At 40.4% G+C, this 24008-nt stretch overlaps 1 pseudogene; it reads left to right on the top strand.

Annotated features, from left to right (window-relative positions):
• The window catches only part of LOC117909919, a 52770-nt pseudogene that overhangs the window by 5098 nt on the left and 23664 nt on the right, over positions 1-24008 (top strand).

The raw sequence follows: 24008 nt of genomic DNA, 5'->3' as shown, positions 1-24008 counted from the left end.
TGCATGTATGGTGCTTAATCCTGAATGTTTGTTATGTATTTATCTGTGTTTGGCTGACCTTTTATGCAGCGCATGGCTGGGGACCACAGGTATGCACCCATTGTTTTGGTTGGTTGAATTCATATGAATGCCAAATACCAATTAGGATTGTGTGATTCATGACATCTATTTAGCCTAGGGTTTCATCTTTGACCCATATGCTCCCACATACCCAATTCATTAGTAGAAACCGAGTTTCGGGCCTAGAGGGGTGCTACCTTGCATGAGGTACCTTCCCAATGGGTAACCTGATCCCCGGACCTAGAATCTAGTTTTCGCAGACCGCTTTTTTCTATGCTAGGGTCATTAGGGGTTTTTGTTCTTACTTAATTTTCCCCATTTTAAAAATAAAAATAAAAAGTAAGTGGCGACTCTATACAACACCGTTCCTCACCGGGGGGGAGGCGGGTTTTTCAAAACTGGAAAACTCAACTTTTTCATTCTTTCTTTTTTTTAAAAGCGAGTCGCGCCGGTCCGGTGGATCGGGTGAGGGTCCACAGAGAGAAAGGAAAAGAAAGAAGAGAGGAAAAAAATAGAAAAAAGAAACAGAGGAAAGAGTGAAGGAGACGGAGGTTTTGAGAGATTTTCTAGTTGTAGAGGGAGTAGTTTCTTGTTCGTGCTGTTGAAGGGGAAGGGCTTGATTTCTGGAAGTGGAACTTGGACATTTGCTACCCTAGTGACTTCATTTCTACCTCGACATCTTCAATGCATGCATAGGTAACTCTTTGATCCTACTTTCTACTATTTTATATTCTCATTCTTTCTGAGGTTTGTTGCAATAATCTGTTTAGACAAGAAAATGAGGGTCTTTGCTGATTAGTCTTTGTGTCAAGTTTGTAAGTTGTCTGAGACTATACATGTCTGATTTAACTGAGAGTGAGTCTGTTATTTTTTTAGCATTTGAAATGGTCATTGGAGGTATATGAAAGATAAGGTTGGGATCCTTGCATTTTCGTTATGGCATGCCTAAGCTCCCATGTATGGTGTGATTTGTTTTGTGAACAAAGCAAGTATTTCTCTCATTAGAAACCAGTTTTGATTTGCTTTGAGTAAGCAAAGGACTCTGGTGCTCCAGGTTTGGAATGAGGGTTCCTTAGCCCTCAATTTAGGTTTGTTTTGCTTCCTTCATAAGGCCTTCGTGGTTCCCCTTGTCATTGCATCTAGAGGACCTTTGGGGTTTTGGTGCCCATTTGTGGGTAAGGTTCTGGGTTTTAGAATTACACTGATCTCTTGTGTGATTTGGTTGCTACTGGAGATCCTCTGTTTTTTTCTTTTATTTTTTATTTCTTTTTTTCTGCTATTATTTTCTTCTATTGTTACTTGTGTGTGGTTTTCTTGGCTAATTGATCATTGATTGGGTTTCAAAGGCTGTCCAAGTAGTTTTTTTTTTTTTTTTTTTTTATATATTGGCTCCTAAGGCCTTGACCTTAGTAGTTTGCAAATAAAAGGGGGACATGGTGTTCCTTTCCTTTGATTGTAGGAAATACGGTTAATTTTTTTGGGTCATTTTTGGCCTTGCCCTTTTAGGCATGCATGCTAAAGGCTTATGGAAAAATTGCATCTACTAAAGCATTGGCTTAAGTGGCGAATTTTAAAGAAAACAATGCATTTTGGGTGGCTCGGGTTTGGCCTTTTATGGAACACATCGCATTGTTTCGGCCTGTTCTCCCTCATCCGGGCTTGGAATTGAGTGTTGTTTGTTTTGTTGGATTCCTTATTCTCTGAGGAATATTCTGGTAAAGTTTCAAATTTTTTTCTCAATCAGATGAACCAGTTGGGAACTGGTTCAATAGGTGGCTTGGTGGCAGCCCTGTTTTATAAATGCTTTGCATTGTTTCAGCCGGTTCTCCCTCATCTGGGCTTGGAATTGAGAGCTGTTTGTTTTGTTAGATTCCTTATTCTTTGATGAATATTCTGGTAAAGTTTTAGATTTTTTTCTCAACCAGTTGAGCCAGTTGGAAACACATTCAACCGGTTCTACTAGGTAGTTCCAGTTTTAGCATGTTTTAACCCCTCATTTTTGTTATGGTTTGGGCACTTAGGCTCCAAGGCACTTGTAGGCCACATTTAGGGTCTGATTCCAGATTTGGTTTGAATTAATATGGGCCCGCCTATGAGTTAAGGGTATTATTGGCTAGGAAAGTCGAGGAGGTTTATTGTGAATGTTTGTCTTGGGCACATTTTGATGTTTGTTTAAAAAAATGCTTGCCACGTGTTGAGTAACCCCTCATTGCAGCGCAATACGTACTTTGACCCATGGTTTGAGCTCATTTATGGGCCTTGGTATCTAGTGATTGATGTTTAGACATGTGATTGTCAAGCATGCTTGTTGAGTATTTATTCCTATTGGATAATCATTTATGCAGTGCTTGGCTAGGGACCACAGGTATGTGTTTGATTGTTGGCTTTTGTGTTAGTATGCCCACATGGCATTTGGATTGTGATGCTTGTTGTGCATTGATGCTTATTGACTGATCTTTTCTACAGCGCATGGCTAGGGACCTCAGGTACGCCATTTGTTGAGTTATTGAGTGCCTATGCATGCTAGATATCGAGTAGGTTTGTGTGATTCGTGTTGTCTATGATTAGCCTAAAAGGCTATTTGATCCTTGACCCATACACTCCCACATGCCCAATTCAATAGTAGAGACTGAGTTCCGGGCCTAGAGGGATGGTACCTCACATGAGGTACCTTCCCAATAGGTAACCTGATCCCCGGACCCAGACTCAAGTTTCATAAACCGCTTTTTCCATACTGGAGTCATTAGGGGTTTTTGTTCTTACTTAATTTTTCCCCTTTAAAAAATAAAAATAAGACGTAAGTGGCGACTCCAAACAAAATCGTTCCTCATCGGGGACGGATTTTTCAAAACTAGAAAACCACTTTTTCATTCCATTCCACACTACTTTTAAAAAAAAAAAAATAGCGAGTCGCGCCATCTGAGTGGATCGGGTGAGGGTCCACAATAGTATTTTTAAACGATTATCTTGATATTAACATCTATATGATGTAACCAGATATTTTCATAGCAAAGGGCATTGTGTGTACAAAAAGGTGCAGGGAAGCACGGTGATCTTATTGATCTTGTATGTTGATGACATTCTACTCATTGGTAATAATGTAGGGCAATTGTCATCAATCAAGATTGGGTTGTTTACTCAGTTCTAGATGAAGGATCTAGGAGAAGCGTAGTATATTATTGGGATTAAGGTCTTTAGGGACCGCGAGAATAAGAAACTAGTGTTATCTTAAGCTACCTACATAGATAAGATTTTGGTCAAGTATGTGATGCAGGATTCCAAGAAAGGTTTATTACCTTTTAGGCATGGAATTCCTCTTTCTCGGGATTAGTGACCTAAAACACCTAAGGAGAAAGAGTGCATGCAATCAGTACCCTATGCCTCTACAGTGGGTAGTCTTATGTATGCGATGCTATGTACTAGGATAGATGTTTGCTTTGAAGTAGGTATGGTGAGTTGATATCAGTCTAATCTAGGTCAAGAACATTGGACAACTATCAAGCATATACTTAAGTACCTTAAGAGAATGAAGGATTATGTGTTTGTGCTCTAAAGTATTGAAATAGTTTAGAGGGTGACATGATGGTTGACAAGATACCTTTTGTGGAGAACCTGATGGATCTCTTCACCAAGACATTGATAGGTTGTGTCTTTGTTGGCCATTGGGATAACATGGGTTTCAGATGAGTATCTATCATGCTTTATAGGCATGATGCTTTAAGGGCTAGTGGGATAATGTTAGGATAGAGCCCTTAAAAGCATGACATGATGTAATAAATTTGGAATTCATTATTTATTTAATGATGTTCCAGTTTCACTTTTATCTATCCTTATTTTATGTTTTATACTTTATGAGCATTCTTGCCTACATCTTTTGCATTGTATGTGACTTAGGTGCATTAGGACTTGCACAAACGATCCAAGTCATGGGTTCCTTGCAAATAGATGACATGTTCACAACTAGTTCATGGGTCTAGGCAACCCATTAGAGGTTGTAGTGCACCACCTCCTAAATGGAGGGATGGTTAGCCTTAGCTATTAGGATAGGCTTCCCATGGTGAGTGCACTAGTGTGTATGGTTACACATTGGACAAGACCTACAGTGAGTCATGACTTAAGGCTATCAAGTAGTCATGACCTCACCAAGCTGCTTCATTATGTTGTCTCTCAACCTTGAGAGAATATTGAGTTTGTGCTAAAGTTAGCAATGACTTTGACTTACATGTGAGATCATGTATATTGTAATTATAACCTTTATTTTAGTTGATGTTTTTATTTATTTTCTATTTAGTGTATTCTTTTACCGCCCAACAATTTACTTCTTCAAAATGATGACACCAAGAAAAGGCCTTGACCTAGGCCCAAGGACAACTCAATGCCCAATCTTTAAAATCTGACCCAGGTGGCCCAATATGATGTCCACTCCAATTATTATAATAGATTCTATTAGTTTGGGATGGAGTTTAAATTTTTACCTATAATTTATATAGTATGATTTACATTACTTGTATAATTAGTACACAACTATAACTTTTCACTTTAATGATCTTATATTAAACATATATAATTTAATGGTATATATGTTGTAATAAATTATAATAATTATATAATTATTTATGAATTATTATGATTAAATAAACAAAGTTAGAATTACAAAAATAAAATAAAATTAATTGATCACATCTTAATAATATTAATCTTTTGTTATGTTAATTATATTTAAATGTGATTTACTTATAAAGAAAATTCAAAATTATTAGGACTCTATTCATGCTACATGCAAATGAATTTCTTTGAGTGATCAATAAATGCATAAGTTTAAAATAAATATGAACTTAGAATGCTACTTAATCAAACTCTAAAAATGGCTTTCATAGTATAAGGTACCAACAAATTGAAAGATTATTTTAAAATTATAGTATTACACAAAACCAATTTAAGAGGGTAAATTTTATTTTCTTGGGTTGCTCTTCTTATTATTTATTTATTTATTTATTTTCCCTATTAAGCTCTAAATTATTTTAACACTAGAAAATCCTAAAAAGTCGAATTTTTCTTTATGAAAGTAAACAACGTAATGAAAAAAAATAAAAATCCTTGAGAGTTATGTGTTTAATATCTTGAATAAAAAATACATAAAAGAAAAAAAGGTTTGTGCAAAAGGGGAAAAGCAACCTCTAATTGTTGAAAATTATAAATGTAATATCAATTTGATACTCCTATATGATTTTTGTAAATGTTTGGATGGGAAATAGGGATAAAAATGACTTTGGAGTGTGGATTTTTTTTATATTTAAATAACCTTAAAATAAAAAATAATTGAAAATAAAAGCAAAAGATGGAGAAATTTAAGCAAAGATAATCAATAATTCATTCATTAAATAAATAAATAAATAAACTAAATTAACACATTTATTTTGATTTTCTTTGACATCATTGCACCTTACTTTTCGTGCAAAATGATAATATCAACACCAGTCAAGGCCTAGGCCAAAGGAAACTCAAGGTCCATTCTCAAAGTTAAGCCCATGCCTTCTCATGGGTCCAATTATTAATAGATTTTTTTGTATGATGGAGTTTAAAACATCCACCAATAACTTATTACAATATAATTTTATTGGTACTTATATAAACATATTATACAACTATGAGTTGTCACTTTAATCATCTTATATTATATTTAATATTAACCATATAAAGTTTAATGAATGTGCAACATATTATTATTATTATTATTATTAAACACAGAGAGTGGGTCTCCCATATAATGAATTTGAAAACAACTAATGTTAAGGACCAGTTGGATGGTGTTTATATTTTGTTTTTACAGGAAATTGGAGAAAGAATTACTTGGGGGAAGAACGCATTTTGAGGAGACATGTGGTTTGCACGTATGCACATATTTCAACGCATTGAAGCTTCTCTGGAGTATGACAGGAGGCTTGAATGGTGGGGTTCATGCATGTCACTGATGTCTCAAATGCATATGGAACTCTAATACCCGGGTTTTTAAGGACAAGTAAAATTCTAGGAGCATAGAGTATTTCATAAAATTGTGGGTCAAATGGTCAAGAAGAGTGGTGAAGATCCACGTGTTAGTATCTAATTAGGAAAGATTTTGGAAAAGTTGGTCAAAAGTCAATAGTTTGAAAATTTTTTCATGTCAGATGTAAGGAGTGGGGATTTTAGAAATTAAATTTAGATTTGGAGAAAAATTTAGCCAACAAATAATTGAGATTAGGTTTTGAAATTTTGAATATTAAGTACATTATGGGAATTAATTTAATTATTATCGGATAATTATCAAAAAAATTGTAGTAAGCAAAACTTGGTAAAAATTTATGTTATATCAAATTGGTATAATGGATAATTAAAAAGAAATTGAATTTAATTTTATAACAAATCAATTTGGTTTTTATGATTGGAATTTAACTTTATAGAATTACGAAACATTAACCGGAGTTGAATTGAAATTAAATAAAGAGTAAATTATGATATATGAATTTAGAAAAAATTATATTTATACAAAAGGGGTAAATTAATTAAATGTGAATTTTATGAATTTAACTTTTGAAAGTTAGAGGCGATTGAATAATTTGACAAATAAAGTAAAATAAATAAAGGTATATCAAAGAGTTGAGAAATTGATTTTTATAAATTAAAATACTAATTAATTAAATTTTTGTTGGTAAATAAATATTAGTAAAATTAATAGGTGAAGGGTTATTACAAATTTCAACTTCTTGGTTGTTGAAAAATTATTTTATGTATTTAATATTTTTATGAAATTGAATTTTGTTAATGGTTAATTATATCATGTTTTAAGGGAATTTCAAAATAAAAATGATTCAAGTAATTATAGTCAAATTATACTTTTTGAAGAGCAAACTTGTAGTAAATTAAATTACGAATATGATAGTATTTTTCGTGAGATGGAAAATCATAAGTTGGGTTTAATTCATAATCACGGAAGGTGAATTAGGGGATAATGGTTTTAATTTAATTAAGAAAAAGGACGTTGTGGACCCCGCATTTCGGGCTCAATGCGCTTCCTACTCGATGGTGAGCTCGATTTTTATTTGGAAAAAATTGATTTTTATTGATTATTTGAAAATGACTTGGAGTCGCCACTTATTTTTGTTTTATATTTAAAGGGTAAACAAAATAAGAAAGAAAAACCCTAAGTGCGACTCCTTATTTTGGAAAAGGTGATCTACGAAAAACCGGATCGGGTTCGGGGGTCAGGTTACTTATCGGGAAGGTACGGTAAAGACCATAGCACCCCTCTAAGTCCCTAAAGTCGGGTCTCTACTAATAAGATGAAGCTGACGTGGCAATCAATGAGAAAATCAATGAATACTCGGAACTAATCGTGCACATATGAGAATTAAAACAAGCATAAGGAGTGACCATGATGTGAGAAAATACGTACCTGGGTGGCAAACCAATATGCGCTATCAAGAGAGGGGGTTAGTGCACAATAATGATCACAACTATGTCACTTATGTCACCAAACAAGATAAATAAAGCATCAATAGCACACATAGCCTTTCATTCAAATTTACTCTTATTTTGAAGAAAATTTATTTGATGTCGGGCCCCCACCATAGCCCGTTTATTTTGCATGAATCAATTCCATAAACTCCATCACTTGGAATCACAGAATTTTAATCCTTGCTTATTTTAAAACAAAACAAAAGAGATGTGAAAATGGCTTGCCAAGAAGGAAAGATGGCAGCAAATTTTATTAAAAACAGAATTTTGGAACCTAAAGAAAACCTAAGGATGAAAGATGGAAAATATTGAAATTATTTGAAAACCGATGTTTAAAAAGTTATTTGCAAGAAAGGAGTAGAAAATTATTTTCTAAGCCAAAAGATTGATGGAATGGGAGGTGACACGTGGCATAGGAGTGACTAAGCAAGTCATGCAGACTAGAAGCGTAAACTTGGGCCACCTGGAGCACCGACTGCATAATATTCTCTCTCTGCCTGTGAAGAGGATCTCTCGTAATTTCCTGTATGTCGCTAATACCCTTTCCCAAGCATGAACACATGAATAACCCGATCTGCTGCTAATATTGCTGGAAAACTGTAGCGACCATCCTTCCCTTGCATCAACATCTCAGCCATGTAGGCTTGATCTTCAGCTCACTTAGTATCCTAAATTCCTGGGGAGTTCGATGGATCCATGCAGACAGTCTGAATGATGAGCTGCTGGCGATATGTAGCAAGATTTCCATGGATTTCTTGAGGCATTGAAGAGCTTCTGCTACAATTTAGAATCTGATGGACTGCTGAATATGGTGCCGAGGTACTGCTCGTGATCTCTCATATCACGCTTAGGAGGAATTTGCAATTATCACTGAACCAGATGATATCTGCTATAAGGTTCCAGAAACAGTGGTAGCTTGTAGAATACCACTACATGAGAATGAGGACCCTTCTGAATCGGGTACAGCTGTAACTGAAGCAAGAGCAATGTCTTCAGTTGGAAACTATGCACTAAAACAGCCTTCAACCGTCTACGGGAGTTCAAACATCAACATTAAAGCTGCCTGTACCACGTGGAGGTCCTGTTCTGCCACTGGAGCCCATGCTAAACTGATTATGGATGGCTTGATGTAGTTGCTGCAGAAGATGAGATGAGTGAAGGGCCCCTAAGTTAAATCCATCAGGCCATCCATAATCAGTTTAGCATGGGCTCCAGTGGCAGAACAGGACCTCCACGTGGTACAGGCAGCTTTAATGTTGATGTTTGAACTCCCGTAGACGGTTGAAGGCTGTTTTAGTGCATAGTTTCCAACTGAAGACATTGCTCTTGCTTCAGTTACAGCTGTACCCGATTCAGAAGGGTCCTCATTCTCATGTAGTGGTATTCTACAAGCTACCACTGTTTCTGGAACCTTATAGCAGATATCATCTGGTTCAGTGATAATTGCAAATTCCTCCTAAGCATGATATGAGAGATCACGAGCAGTACCTCGGCACTATATTCAGCAGTCCATCAGATTCTAAATTGTAGCAGAAGCTCTTCAATGCCTCAAGAAATCCATGGAAATCTTGCTACATATCGCCAGCAGCTCATCATTCAGACTGTCTGCATGGATCCATCGAACTCCCCAGGAATTTAGGATACTAAGTGAGCTGAAGATCAAGCCTACATGGCTGAGATGTTGATGCAAGGGAAGGATGGTCGCTACAGTTTTCCAGCAATATTAGCAGCAGATCGGGTTATTCATGTGTTCATGCTTGGGAAAGGGTATTAGGGACATACAGGAAATTACGAGAGATCCTCTTCACAGGCAGAGAGAGAATATTATGCAGTCGGTGCTCCAGGTGGCCCAAGTTTACGCTTCTAGTCTGCATGACTTGCTTAGTCACTCCTATGCCACGTGTCACCTCCCATTCCATCAATCTTTTGGCTTAGAAAATAATTTTCTACTCCTTTCTTGCAAATAACTTTTTAAACATCGGTTTTCAAATAATTTCAATATTTTCCATCTTTCACCCTTAGGTTTTCTTTAGGTTCCAAAATTCTGTTTTTAATAAAATTTGCTGTCATCTTTCCTTCTTGGCAAGCCATTTTCACATCTCTTTTGTTTTGTTTTAAAATAAGCAAGGATTAAAATTCTGTGATTCCAAGTGATGGAGTTTATGGAATTGATTCATGCAAAATAAACGGGCTATGGTGGGGGCCCGACATCAAATAAATTTTCTTCAAAATAAGAGTAAATTTGAATGAAAGGCTATGTGTGCTATTGATGCTTTATTTATCTTGTTTGGTGACATAAGTGACATAGTTGTGATCATTATTGTGCACTAACCCCCTCTCTTGATAGCGCATATTGGTTTGCCACCCAGGTACGTATTTTCTCACATCATGGTCACTCCTTATGCTTGTTTTAATTCTCATATGTGCATGATTCGTTCCGAGTATTCATTGATTTTCTCATTGATTGCCACGTCAGCTTCATCTTATTAGTAGAGACCCGACTTTAGGGACTTAGAGGGGTGTTATGGTCTTTACCGTACCTTCCCGATAAGTAACCTGACCCCCGAACCCGATTCGGTTTTTCGTAGATCACCTTTTCCAAAATAAGGAGTCGCACTTAGGGTTTTTCTTTCTTATTTTGTTTACCCTTTAAAAATAAAACAAAAATAAGTGGCGACTCCAAGTCATTTTCAAATAATCAATAAAAATCAATTTTTTCCAAATAAAAATTGAGCTCACCATCGAGTAGGAAGCGCATTGAGCCCGAAATGCGGGGTCCACAAAATGGCGACTCCACTGGGGACTTTTAGAGGGTCAAGCTTGAACTTAGGATGAAGCAAACGTGGCGTTTGATAGGTCGATCAGTGGATACCTTTCTCGTGATTGAACATTGAGAGTCTTTGATGTCATTGGAGACATGCATGGATATTATATTCATTTGGGCTTTGACATGCTGATTGATTATCTTGATCGAGGCTTCCGATGCCGTGATTTTTTTTCTGTGCTTCATTGTCATGTTTGTTGAGTACATTGACATGCTGATTATATTGATTGATCATCTTGCCTTGCTTAGCATAGTCATTCTGATTTTGTCATGATTGTTCTGTTCACCTCACATGCATGGATTCACTGGTGTATATCATTTGACTTGATGTGTTGATTCTCTGGCTTGTATATTGCCTTGATTGTCTTTTGAGCATGATGTTTGTATCACTATTCGTCTTGATCGTGATAGTTTGTGTGGACTTGAGTGATATACCTGTACTCTGCTTGACTGTATGGTGCATGACTACCCTTTCTTTGTGTGATTGCGTGTTGCTTGTCCGTGTGGGTAGCACATCTATCCCCTTATCTCCGACCCTCTAGTTTCGGTCATTTCCTTCATTTAGGTTCTCACTTTTGCAAGTGTGAGGCCTTGTGTGTGCTTGTACTCTGACCGAGATAGAGATTAGGAGTAGGGTCTAGCGATGGGCTATACCGATGTTTGGGAGCGTTCTGGAGGAGACCGACATATCGATGATGATTGGAGTCCGATCATTGAAGACCTGTATAGCCCCGAGCTAGGTTTCATGGATAGTTGTGCGACTAGTGTGTTTTCTCTCTTGTTTTAGCTTCTTAGGGTTTTCGGATGCACCCACACCATTCACTGTGCACTTTAGTCGACCGTTGAGTGTTGAGAGTTTGAGAGGTTTCACCATAAGAAACCCCCTGGGATGCGAGGTAGTGCATGTGTGGAGGTGATGACCACCTTGCATGGAAGCACCCCATCTCTTCGGAGGCGTGCAGAGGGTTGCGTACCGCCGAAGGGTATGATCGCTTCTGCTAGGGATCTTTTAAAGTCCACCCATATCCATTTAGAGCCGCCTTGACCTCGTAGGTTGAGCCATAGATCCTTCTATTAGGACTCCTTCCCTACACGTGGGTGCATCTGAGGGCTTTCAGAGCCTCTGTGGTCATAGTTCGGATTCACACTCCCTCTTTTTAGTCTCCAGTTGAGAGTGCTCGGAGATCGGTACGAGTTTGAGTATCGGTTGGATCACCTTTGTCATGTCACCTTGGATTATGTTTTTCACTCGATGAGTTTATCATGCTCTCTCCATAGGGCTTTCGTTTTTCTTTCTTGGCTCGACCGTCCTTTCACTTTGCTGTCACTCACTCGATGCTTTGAGATATGTTCATTGATCACCTTTTGCACTATACACCTATCACGGGCTCAGTACCTCATTTCTTCGTTGGATACTTGATTCAATTTTCAACCCGATGCTCATATTTTCAATACGGAAAGGTGAAAGGCACATTTTCGCATCCACACTTTTTCGAGAGATTCGACTTGATCAACTTATCATTTTTTTTTTCTCTTATGGAGCTCGGGTTGAAAGTTGAATTAAAGATATATGTCTATAGATGGAGTACTGATCTCGTGATAGTGTGTTTTTTTTTACACCCCTTTCATCTTGGATTATTGATGGGAATTCTCTAGTCACATTTGTAGCCATCTCACAGTGGACACCTTTATGACTCCAAAGTTCTCGTCATACATCCAGATTTTGGATTGCCATCTCAGGACCATGTGCTTGCATGTTGTATTGTCGTCTTTTAGAGTTCTATCTCGTGTCCTTCATCCATTTTGTTTGCATTGTAGGGAGTCAGTTTAGGAGTCGTTTGAGTCTGGAGTCACATTCTTGGAGGAGAGTTGGAGGACGATTGATCAGAGCAGATTCATATCCGAGTTCAGACAGTTCAGTTGAGATGTCAGACGAGCTAGCTTCCACACTTGCTTCCATACAGGAGTTCATGGCTGGAGTCAGTAGGCGCTTGGATCAGTTAGAGAGTTCTCGCCAAGATCCTCATCCGGCTGGCATGGTCACTGACGAGACGATTCCTCATGCATCTCAGACAGCACAGACTCGTCCACCTGGGGTTTCACTTGGTACTCCATTCCATCTGGCAGATCATTATGAGATCATTCCCCTACCTACTGTCACAGTGCCGCCTCCCATGGTTCTCACTATTGAGGATACCCGATTGGCCAAGCAGGAGGCCAAGGTTGAGAGGCTTGAGTCCATGATGAGACAGATTAGATTGCAGGACGGGGGTTTGACTTGGGATGACAGAGATGGCATACCGGCGGCTAGCTTGCCCGCCAAGTTTCGCATGCCAGACATTGAGCGCTATAGTGGGATTGGTTGTCCCAAGATCCACTTGAGACTATACAGCACAGTCATGAGAGCACATGGGATAGATGATGCACAGTTGGTGGCCCTCTTCCCCATGTCACTTAGTGGAACAACTCAGAGGTGGTTTGCTTCAGTTGAGCCTTCGAGACTTCGCACTTGGGAGGACGTGGCTCATGAGTTCCTGACTCAGTTCGCTTTCAGTGCCGATATTGATGTGTCTAGACGAGAGTTGGAGGCCACCAGGCAGAGGCCAGATGAGTCTATTTCTTCATTTGTCACTCGTTGGAGGGCAAAGGTGGCTGGTATGGTAGATCGACCTAAGGAGCAGGATCAGATTGATATGGTTCTTCGGAACCTACAACCGAGATTTGCGAGACGTCTTGTGGGCATCCCGTTTCAGGATCTCAGGAGTTTGGTTCAGGCGGCTTTCAGTGTTGAGGAGGCCATCGCTCGAGGATTATGGACAGATACTACTCCTTCCCCTGACAGTAAGGGGAAGAAGTTGATTGGGCCGTTTGGCAGATCTGGAGAGGTTGGCACTATTAGTTATCAGCATCGGAGGCCTGCGCATCACTCACTTTATAGGCCACCTACAGTCAGAGCTCCTTTCTCTTTTCCACAGTATCAGTATCAGCTGGATTATGCTCAGGAGCCTTACATTGCTCAGACTAGCATGCAGCCGTGACCACCACATTCGAGAGCCGCTACTCACCCACCACTTAGACCATATGCACAAAGGGCTGCGAGACAGTTCACTCCTTTGGGCATGACATTGACTAAAGCTTTTGAGAAGCTCAGAGACGCTGAGGTGATTGTTCCTTTGACGCCGAGGCCTTTGCCCCATCCTATTCCTCCTCATTTCCGTTCACATGAGCACTGCTTGTATCATCAGATTCCGGGGCACGATACTGAGCGTTGTTCAGCACTCCATCATGCGATACAGGATTTGATCGATTCAGGGGTGGTTGACTTGGCTAGGCCAAGTGTGACCACCAATCCCCTGCCTACACATTCTACACATGCAGTTCCTCCTCCTCCTGGTCATCAGTAGATTGATTTGGATATTGAGGGTACTGATGGCATATGGTGTTCTGGGATTTTCCAGGTCGAGGACTTGATTCAGTCGACATGGATACATCACTTTGCAGTAGTTCACTTCAGAGCACCTTTTCATCCTGATTATGGTCGTCATCAGAGTTGTTTCCGTTTTGTTGAGTCCAGTTTTCAGTTTGTTAGAGTTGTTTTTGTTTTGTTGAGTCCTGTTTTCGGTTTAGGGTCATTGTTTTTAGTTTCATGTTGAGAGTCCAGTTGTTTGTAGTCCTTTATCATTTCACACATGATGTACTCATTGGTTCATTTAGTGATATGATATTTTATCTGAGTATTGTGACATTTTTCTCGTGAGTGAGTTTTACATATCTTGTGTTGATGCGTGTTGTGCTTTCGATATGATGCATCTTTCACTTACATCACGATCACTTTGGCCTGACCTATCATGGAGGATATTGAGCCTATTGACCTAGGATCAGGAGATCGACCTAGGGAGTTTGAGGCTATGACCCATTTCACCTTTTGATTAGAGCAGTACCATATCCATATTCATACTTTGACTCTGTGGAGTTGATGACTTACCCATTTTGAGCCTGACATGACACCACCCTTTGGTACTACTGTACGACTTTACCATCCATTGTTCACCTTAGCATATTACAGTACCATTGCCTATCCTTTCCATCATTTCATGGATCTGACCAGGTAGTGTCTGAGATGGTTTGACCCGAGGCGAGCTTTGCACGATGATAGATGGGTCGTGATGAGAGAGGGGCTTGATGGTTTGATGATATTGTTGAGATAGAGGGATTATCATGGAGCATCCAGATGTGAGCCATTGCATATGACTTCAGAGAGTCGGGATGATTAGAGATGGTGATTTTATGAGATGATGGTGAGTGGCTTGTGATGATAGAGTGAGTTGATTTTCAGAGGACATTGATGGTCATCATAGAGCATCAGTGAGAGCTTTCACACGATTTCGGAGGAGTTGACATGACTTTGTTGGATGGATGCCAGTCTTCAGTATTGACCATGTGGGATCTTGAAAGCACGATGTTTGAGGTTGTGGTCAAAGGATGGGTGGCCATCATTTCATGAGCCTATTTACCCTATCACCCTTACATATAGAGTTACCCGTTGCTAGCCCTTTGAGCCTCACACGAGCACATAACTTTTTCTTTCATCACCTCATTTACTTATCACACCGGGTTGGGGATCCTGTAGTGTTTGCATGGTATGATTAGATACGTCATGAGTTCCAGACCTGACATACATATTCAGGCATCATTCTTCACTCTTCATTGTGATATTTTTCACTTGGACATCATTTCATCACTATTTTCCGATATCATATATCACCACTTGTGATATTCATTCTCTGTCTTTTCTTTCATCATTGCTTACTCGACATTATCCGTGTTTCACCTCGAGTGGTGGTTTTTTTCACATGTCACTACATGGAGGATTGTCACGTTCCTCCCCCGCTTGCCTTATGAGCAGTGGTCCAGAGATCTCGTTTTGAGAGGTTGTCTTGTTAGTGAGGATTCATGTTACATCAGTACATGGGGAGAGTTTATTCATTTAGCTATGTATTTCATGAGAGATCATTCACTATTGATCAAAGTATGCGCAAAAAAAAAAAAAAAAAAAAAAAAAAAAAAAAAAGATAAAGATAAAATAAAAAATGATGATAGCGCATCATTCATCGTATCATTCTTCATTGGGCATGTGTATGGGCGTGCCAGGTTGTTTCATTGAGTTCATATGATAGAGAGAGTTCGTATGAGAGCTCCTTTCTGGGTTCATCTTGATGTATATTTTGGGTGAGAGTATGAGTCATCCGTTCGATTTTTGTGAGAGAGGCGAGCGACCTTTTCTTTAGTATCTCTGGATCCTTGTTCTATCCATCATTCCATCTATTTCAGATGTGACTATTTTCCATGCTTTGATGCGAGTTGACCATCACTCACTTTTCTATCTCTTCGTCTTCTTCTATCTTTATTTTATTCCTCCATTCCACTCTACCTCATTTGATTTCTTTCTTTTCTCATCTTGCTTGATGTTTGACTTGGGTTCAGCATCCACACATCATACTTGTTCATTTGATGTGACCATTCATTTATCATCACTTTTCGTGTGGGGACCCTTAGGTCCGGGACTCATGACGTTTTCTACACATTGCATCTTATGTACGAGGGGTATGGGGGATTATATCATTGGGATCTTTGAGCCTAGTTTCCTTTCATTTCTTTCACCCGATTACCTTGGCCTACGTTACGTCCCGAGTCTGAAGACCACCTTGAGGCCATGACTTCACACGTTGTGCTTGACGGCTCACTCATGGGCAATACTCGAGATTGGTCGGAGATTATTCCTCGGTGCACGATGGATGTGGAGTTGAGATGATGATTGACACTGGGGCATACCCCGCTCATCGATGACGTTTTCTTTCGGGATGGTGCCCTGCACTGAGACATAGTCAGTTCGCTTCTTCACTTGGATTACGATGGATTAGGAGTAATGGGATGACCCTACACTGGGGCATAACCCTTTCAGAGAGCGTTTTTATTGGAGATACAGTCATTCTACTCGATATTCTGCATTGGGACACACTCTACTCATTGATGGTTGATTTTCGAGATGATGATTTATTTGAGGCGTAGCCTTTTCATTGGTGATGGACTTTGATTGTTCATTGGAGCATAGTCACTTCAGGTGGTTTATACTGGGGCATAGCCACCACATTCACATTCATGGAGCCCAAGGATTCTGATTCCTATGGATTACGTTGAGATATTTCCGTTTTGGCACCAGGAGTAGAGGTTGATTGATTTGTTGACTCGGATACACTACTTTACACTGGGCATAGCCAGGATGGAGATTATTTTTCATTGGAGCATAGTCACCCTACTGGATCCCTCACACTGGGGCATATCCATCTTTTGGAGGGAGATTAGACTGATTTTTGACGTTGGAGCATCCGAAGGGTGATATAGAGATCATTGGATTATTTCATGTTGTCCTCATTTCATACTGGGGCATAGCCACCTTGTTAGAGGTTTTGACATCGAGATTCGACTTTCCGTTTGTGATTATTGCTTTCGATGGATTATGGAGCTATTGATACCTCGGGTTTAGTCTTCTCGGCATACTTGGACGATCTCGGATACATACCTTTCATTTCATACTCAGACATTTCACCATGGATACTTTCATGCTTTCTATCTTACCAGAGCCTAATCATCACCTTCTTTTATCCTACATATCCCACTATGACACATGACTTCACCCCTCTCTCGTTTAAGAGGAGATGTAGATCAGTCCTCGATCACCTTGGTTGTGCTCTCATACATCTTTCGAACTTTAGGTTCAACATCTTCCATGATGGCAGGGCCTGACAGATTGTTGATTTATTAGTGACGATGTTTTCATTTTGATAGTTGGCATGTTGAGTGTTGATTTGCTTGTTTTTCGCATTTTGAGTACTGGTCATCATTGTTGTTATTCACCAGTTAGTCTTGTTTTGTCAACATGGTGTCACGATGCATGGTCCTGTTTGGCATTACCTATTTGAGGTTGGACATTTTCATTACATGATGGATGAGCATATCTCAGAGTACAGTAGTTTTGAGGCATTTTGCATCTCTGTCTGTTCATCATTACATACTGGGGCATACCCTCCTTCCCCAGATCACTAGACCTTTCACAGGTTTCATTCACCTTTTCGATCTAGTTGCTGACCTCCGAGAGTTGCATACTGGGGCATACCCTCCTTCCCTAGGAGCATCGGACCTTCCATAGGCTTCATTATCTTTCGACCTAGTTGTCGATCCTCATGAGTTGTCATACTAGGGCATATCCCCTCCGGCCGAGTTTGCTTGCATCATTATCTGAGTCATCCTTTGGTTTTGGGTCGCTTGATCAGGTCATTCATCATCTTGTTAGTTCACTTAGAGTTCGGGACCGCACCTATATCAATCGATCATCATCCTATCAGTTTGAGTTTGAGTCGAGGCCGCACCTATATCGATCAACCATCTCCCTGTCATGTCAGTTTTCGAGTCGGGACCGCACCTATATCAATCGGTCATCATCTTATCAGTCAGAGTTCGGGGCCGCACCTATATCGATCGGCCATCTCCTTGTCATGACAGTTCAGTTTCTGGGACCGCACCTATATCGATCGGCCATTTCCTTATCATGACAGTTCAGTTTCTGGGGCCGCACCTATATCGATCGGCCATGTTCTTGTCATGTCAGTTCAGTTTCTGGGACCGCACCTATATCGATCGGTCATTATCGTGTCAGTTTGAGTCGGGGCCGCACCTATATCGATCGGCCATCTCCTTGTCATGACAGTTCAGTTTCTGGGACCGCACCTATATCGATCGGTCATTATCGTGTCAGTTTGAGTCGGGGCCGCACCTATATCGATCGGCCATCTCCTTGTCATGACAGTTCAGTTTCTGGGACCGCACCTATATCGATCGGTCATTATCGTGTCAGTTTGAGTCGGGGCCGCACCTATATCAACTGGCCATCTCCTTGTCATGACAGTTCAGTTTCTGGGACCGCACCTATATCAATCGGTCATTTGTCATGACAGTTCAGTTTCTAGGACCGCACCTATATCGATCGGTCATCATCGTGTCAGTTTGAGTCGGGACCGCACCTATATCGATCGGTCATCATCCTATCAGTTTGAGTTTGAGTCTGGGACCGCACTTATATCGATCGGCCATCTCCTTGTCATGACAGTTCAGTTTCTGGGACCGCACCTATATCGATCGGTCATTATCATGTCAGTTCGAGTCGGGGCCGCGCCTATATCGATCGGCCATCTCATTGTCATGTCAGTTCAGTTCCTGGGACCGCACCTATATCGATCGGTCATCATCTTATCAGTTTGAGTTTGAGTCAGGACCGCACCTATATCAATCGGTCATCATCTTGTCAGTTTGAGTCGGGACCGCACCTATATCGATCGGTCATTGTTTTGTCAGTTTGTGTTGAGTCTTGTTCGCCTCTGAGTCGCACCTGCATAGTTGAGTCTTGTTCGATTTTGAGTCACCATCTTTCCGAGTTTTTGACGTTCAGATGTCGTTTCTCCTCAGCTGTATCACTCAGGGTCGCAGTTCTTGGTATTCGCATATCGACTGGCATTGTACATCTTACCTTCATGGTTTTGCATTCTTCCTCGGTTTTCCTCACTTTGTTACCCTGTGATTACCGCATATTCATCATGTAGTCCACATAGGGGAGTCTCCTTTGGGTGTGTTCTTGTCCGTACTCCAAGGTGGTTCGACCGTTACTCATCTTTGACATCGATCTTCGAGTCACTTTTGGAGACGTCTTAGAGGGAGCCTGGATCCTTAGTGTGGCTTCAGAGGCATTTTGAGACATCTTTCTCTTTTAGGATTAGAGTCTTTGTGTTCGTCTACTAGCCTGAGTGACTTTGCCTTTCACCAGTGTCCCTATGGGGGTCTCTTTGATTCTTCGGTAGAGTTCACTTCATTCCACTCACTATTCACACTTGTTTTTCACTTCAGTGTTTATATTCCTTACACTCGTGAACTCTATCAAAGAGGGGCATATTTGTAGACCCTCGTTTGAGGCCTCATCTCTCAGGCAACCTGTTTTGCCAAGTGTCATAGTCCCATAGGGCCACGTGTCGCCTCGTGGTTGGTGGTCATAGAATCAAATAGTGGAATTGAGAAGCAAGTGAGAGTTTGACACGTGGCAGGGAGATGTTCTGGCCGTTAGAGAGGAGCGTATATTTTTTGTTAGAGGAGGAACCTTTGGCAGGGGGGGTGCAGGCTTTTTGAGACGTGCTGCCGGGGAAGATATTTTAGGGGTTTTCGGTTACAGACAGAGGAGGAGGAAAAAAAGAGGTCTCAGGAAAAAAAGAGAGATATTTTTAGGAGGCAGACTGCTTTTAGTGAGGAAAAGGATTTTCCGGGAACCAAAGAGAGGTTACAGGGGGTTTTGAGAGCTTAGAGGATGAGAGATTTTTTCAGGGAGAAAGATTTTAGGAACATAGCAGGTTGTTTTCTGAGAGAGAACCAGAGAGAGTAGGGTTTTGAGAGAGGAAGAGAGTGCTTGAAAAGTAAGTTTGCTCAAGGAGAAGAACTGGAGAAAACGAGCGAGGTGTCTTAGAAGAGTTTGAGCAGAAAGTAAGTCATATCATCTTCGCTTGAGGGCTCAGGTATGGCCATTATGAGCATTTTCACTTTGTATTTCTTGATTTTCCTCCATTGACGTTGTTGATCTTAAGCATAGTTTGTTGAGTTTTGTTGAACTGAAGCTCATATTATACTTGCTCTACTTTGTTCTTTCTTGGGTTTCTCTGTTTTCTCTCTTAAATGACTGAGGTATGGTTTACTTCCTTTAAGCTTGATGTTTGATTAAATACACAAAAGCCTACTGCGCGTCCCACCAGTTGGCATCCAGTTCTTCATTCATGAAACGTGGTTTTGCCTGAATATTCCTTAGGTTTTATCTTTTTTTCATTTTTTTTTCTTTTAAGTAAATTCATTCTTCACACCTCTCTGCTCTCATGAAACTAAATGTGGAATGCCTTGATTTGTGTTTTGTCATCTGAGAGAACATCGGATGCTTCTGACTTGGTGTATGATTACTGCTCGAACTCACCTGGCTGGGATATTAGCAACGCCCTGGTTGTTGTTCTTGGAGACATTTTGTATCTCTGGGATGCTTCAGATGATGTCTACCTCATAGCTTGTTGGTGCTTGAAGGAGAAAGCGACCCTATCAAAAGTGTCATTTGGGTTCTTGGTGGAAGATCTATTGCTATCGACTGAAATCACTCTGATGTTCCAGACTCACCTCTGATTTTCTCTCCCAATTTGCATGGCTGAAGCATCTTCTCTCGAGAATGGAACACATGATGACAAACCAACTGCATCTGAACTCATGTCAGTTTCTCTTTCAGATTCTGGACAATATGGGTAGTAATACAACAAGGCAAACTGAATCTTCAAGCGATTCTCATTTGGATAATCATTGTGCTGATAATCCTGATTTGGCGCCCATTACCGTGAGAAAAGCCTGAGCCTATAATTATCAGAGCTAACCTTGATGAGAAACTAGAGCATTCTGGTGAGGCAAAAGCAGAATCCACCAACTCGGCATTTTCATAAGGCCCTTCAAAGGGCAGATTTGCCCCAAAGTCAGAATCCACCAGTCACTCAACTGCTAATCGCCATCTGGAGGCTACAAAGATGCAACGTCAGAAGTTGAGAAACGTGAAGCCTTGCTGGTTCAGGCCCTTGTAGAACTAAGGCAAACGCTAAGTAGAACAGAGCAGCAGCGCTGTGATTGATGACGGTCTGATCAACAAGGAAGAGTTTCAATTGGTTTGGTTCAAAACAAACAAAAAGGAAAGCTTATTTGCTGATTGGGTATTTGACTTGTTTGACACAAAGCATCACGGAATATTTGGCTTTGAGGAGTTTGCTTGTGCTCTATCTGTTTTTCACCCCAACGCACCTATCGACGACAAGATTGAGTTTTCTTTTCAGTTATATAATCTCAAGCAGCAAGGTTTCATTGAGAGGCAGGAGGTGAAGCAAATGGTAGTGGCTACACTTGCTGAATCTAGTATGAATCTTTCCAATGTTGTCTCGTCATTGCCGCAACCTACTCCATCTCATTAGCAACACAGGCCTGGCAATTGAGTGCAAGCTTCTTCAGGTTTTTGTTGAACTCACCAATTCTTCCACTACAGTCCTGGATGTTGTTGCAACCGTTACAAGCTCTGGCGCTACCATCAGTTTGGTTCAGTTTATTGAGGCCCCACAGAAAATGAGCTACACCTTGGTTTCCCTCGCGGACCTATGTGCATGCAACTCTGGCCACTCAGAACTGCGTATTCTTTCTATATCAAACACATTGTTCTCCTCATAGGACGTTCATCTTCCTGCTAGTGCAAGCATTGACGGACGTGTTTATATATAGAGTATTTCTGAAGGTCCAGATGAGGAATTCCCACATTTTGATTTGGCAAAGAGTGAGTCCAGTTTTTCAGGTGTATTCTATTGATGCATGCAATAAATGGCAGCTCTCCTAGTCTTGGTGTGGAATCCATGACTGATGATCATAACAACTATACAGGTTGTGGATATAATGATGTCTTTGATGAACCAGCTATGGGGAATGGCACCTACCCGAGTCCCACTTTTGCCCCATGCATGCCATATTTCTTTTTAACACCACGTGTCTTCATACCCTTTCTTTTCATACCCACAAATCATCTCTCTACACTCATATCTAACCCATTTCCCATCACCAGTCATACCCATTAAATCTTTCACGTCCCAACTCATATTTCCACCATGCCCATACTCATTAGATGCCCACCATAATCCTATTCACATTCATCTCTCTCTCATCAATTCAAACAGAGGTTACCTTTTGTTCTTTTCTGAGAGTTACAGATTCTATGGGAAGCAATTGGGGCCCGCCATGCAGCATTATTGACGTCAAATTCATAGCTACATGCTGATAGTTTGGATGATAACATGAGCGGCGCAACTGTGATAACATTATTGGTTCATGGTCGGGCTATATGTGTTGTTAACTCAAGGAATCCCAGAGCTGTTATAGTAGAAAGAACATGGATGGAAATTGTGGCTGTTGATTCATCAATTGATCGTCACCATCCATGCAGACTCTTGGAGATGCAGGCCACGAGAGCATCACAGAGACCGACAGTGTGTCGGGCGTGGGTCATTCGAGGTTGTTTTCCAAGCAAATTACACAAGAATATGAGAGTCAAGGATCCATTATCCCCTGATTCATGTATCCAAGAGAATCTTCATTCAAGTGTTTCATAAAGCGGGATCGGTCCGCTCAAACATATCGTCTTCACCTCAGTTTAGTTAATGCACTCACTGAAAATGGAAAGTTCCTCTTGGCTGCGCGTGAGTATAGGTGTACTACCCGTACAGTTTCTATCATTTCTCTACATCGCTAATGACATGTCAAAGAGAAAGAAGCCTCTACATCTCCCATTGAATCTGAGAACAATGAAGCTGTCAGAGACCTCCTTAGCACAGATTGATTTTCCACTTAGGATCTTAGATGATCCGGAGAGAGGGACTATTGTGGAGAAATTGACTGAGGAAACTTTGAGAAACTGGAGCCATCTAAAGAATCTTCTACTCATTTGTGAAGCTTAAAGCCATGGCGTGCCGGAGTCAAATATTTTGCAGACGTCGATCTATTGACTACGGATTCTGTCATTCAACACTGGGAGTGTGCACATTACGTGAAGCGAAGAAGGCCAAATGGGAGTCAAAAGCGAGTGTCCTCAGGAGTTGTTGGCTTTGGGAGAGGCATTAGTGGGCTGTTTAAGCAAACCATCACTGTTGGGAAGCGGGTTAGGACTAAAACAAACACTGCAATTGGTGCTGTTTTTGTAAGCTCAAATACTATGGAACTGGCCTTCATGAAGCCTTCTGAATCCTCATATGTTACCACCAGAATGTTGGTGATTAGAGCAGACAAATGGAAGGTGTTATAGGACTCACCACGAGATGCTAGATGAGATGGCGCCATGGAGATATGGAAGCTGATGCTGTGTACTTCACACACGGAAATTAGACTCACAAGGGCAAGCTATCGCACCTGCCATCATCACTCCACCTGGACACACCCCCACCTGTTTCCATGTTGCATGGCCACCTTTTGGCATGCAACATTTGGATCCTATGGACATCCTATTTTTTATTTTATTCTTTAATTTTGAAAATAATTTTCCCTAATCCCGCTCCTCAAATAATTTTGTCCATAGTTCAGTTTTTCTTTAAAAATAATTTCAATTCTTCCACTTTTCATCCTTATAATGTTTAGGTGCCAAAAATCCGTCCTTCAATAAAAATTGGTTGTCACTTTCTTTCTAGCAAGCCATTTTCACACCTTCTCTATTTTAAAAAAAAAATGTTTTGAAATAAGCAAAGATTAAGTTCCGTAATTCCGAATAATGGAATTTATGGAATTAATTCATGCAAGATTAATCGGGCTTTGGTGGGAGCCCTACATACGTGACTTCACGACTGATTGATTGTTCGACTGATTTATTTGTCATGTATGATTGATTTATTCTGTTCCTTGATATGCGCATAATTATATCTATCCATTGTTCACTAACCTTGTTTCATGATAGCGCATTCGCGATTGGAGGCCTATGCACTCTCTATACCTA

Source organism: Vitis riparia, unplaced genomic scaffold (genome assembly GCF_004353265.1).
Source record: "Vitis riparia cultivar Riparia Gloire de Montpellier isolate 1030 unplaced genomic scaffold, EGFV_Vit.rip_1.0 scaffold469_pilon_pilon, whole genome shotgun sequence".
Taxonomy (NCBI): Eukaryota; Viridiplantae; Streptophyta; class Magnoliopsida; order Vitales; family Vitaceae; genus Vitis; species Vitis riparia.
The sequence above is the reverse complement of the archived record's forward strand: the minus strand, read 5'-3'. Positions and strand labels throughout refer to the sequence as shown.